The 1089-nt window shown below is 36.8% G+C and overlaps 1 pseudogene; it reads right to left on the reverse strand.

Moving 5' to 3' along the window:
- Positions 1 to 225: 225 nt before the first annotated feature.
- On the reverse strand, positions 226 to 851 carry LOC101621074 (annotated as a pseudogene).
- Between the last annotated feature and the right edge of the window lie 238 nt (positions 852 to 1089).

A 1089-nucleotide genomic window follows, 5' to 3' on the forward strand; every position in this document is an offset into this window, starting at 1 on the left:
TTCTTGTTCAAACAGCCCTTTTCAATAGTGATGGTGATCAATGACTTTATCAAGTCTGATATTTTTATTCAGCTCTTTTCCACTGAAGATGTTTGATATAAGATTCTGAGTTTGGAGGATTTAGGTAGAACCACCTACCAGGACAATAAGATGGATATTGGACTTGGCATCCATAGTTTTTTCTACCAGATCAGGATGCTACAAAACAAGTCAATTTTCAATTTTTTATATCAGACATATGGAGGTATAGAAGTCACCTCTTTCATAGGGTGAATCAATCTCAATACTGACCTGGGTGCTATAAAAGAATATTTTTAGCATGTTTGCAATCAGTATGGAGGTGATATACAGCCCTCTTATTCTCACTGATGTCCTTCTTATGCTCACACTTGAATTCTACAATAAAATAGATGACCAGTCAATTGTCAAAGTCTTTTCTACCTATGTGGGTGTTTCCAGCTATAAATTTGATCTCAAAGATTTCATCTCATCTGCAATAGTGAGGACTGATAGATCAAAAATGCCACATCCCAGGTCAAAAAGCAACACATTTCTTCCAGTTTCAACATTTTTGTCTAAATCATAGGCAACAGTAGCAGCAGTTGGCTCATAGGTGATTCTAAGTACACTGAGATCAGCAATAGTTCCAGCATCTTTGATGGCCTGAAACTGAGTGATTAAAGTAAGTAGGTTTTGGGACAAAAGCATTGGTAACAGTCTTCTCAAGAGGGTTTTTGTAATTTCCTTCACTTTTGTGAAGGAACCACAGATAACACCTCTGCATAGAAAATTTTTGCCTCTCTCTTGTATTCTACTTGGACTTTGGGCCTTTGTATATCATTCACCATCATGGAGGCCAATGTTTAATAATAGATTAGAGAATAGTCACTAAGTTTATATTCAAGCAGACATTTGGCACAAAAAAACTGTGTTGGTAGTGTTCATTGAAACATGATTCTTTGTAGTATCACCAATCATGTGGTATCAGTAAAGTTTATATAGCTTCGGATGCTTTAGTTTCCCTGATCATTGGGGATCATTTCCACTTTCCCTGCTGGAAGACACCCACTACACAAGAGTAGGTGGTAA

Source organism: Condylura cristata, unplaced genomic scaffold (genome assembly GCF_000260355.1).
Source record: "Condylura cristata isolate star-nosed mole 26May11 unplaced genomic scaffold, ConCri1.0 scaffold00005, whole genome shotgun sequence".
Lineage (NCBI taxonomy): Eukaryota > Metazoa > Chordata > Mammalia > Eulipotyphla > Talpidae > Condylura > Condylura cristata.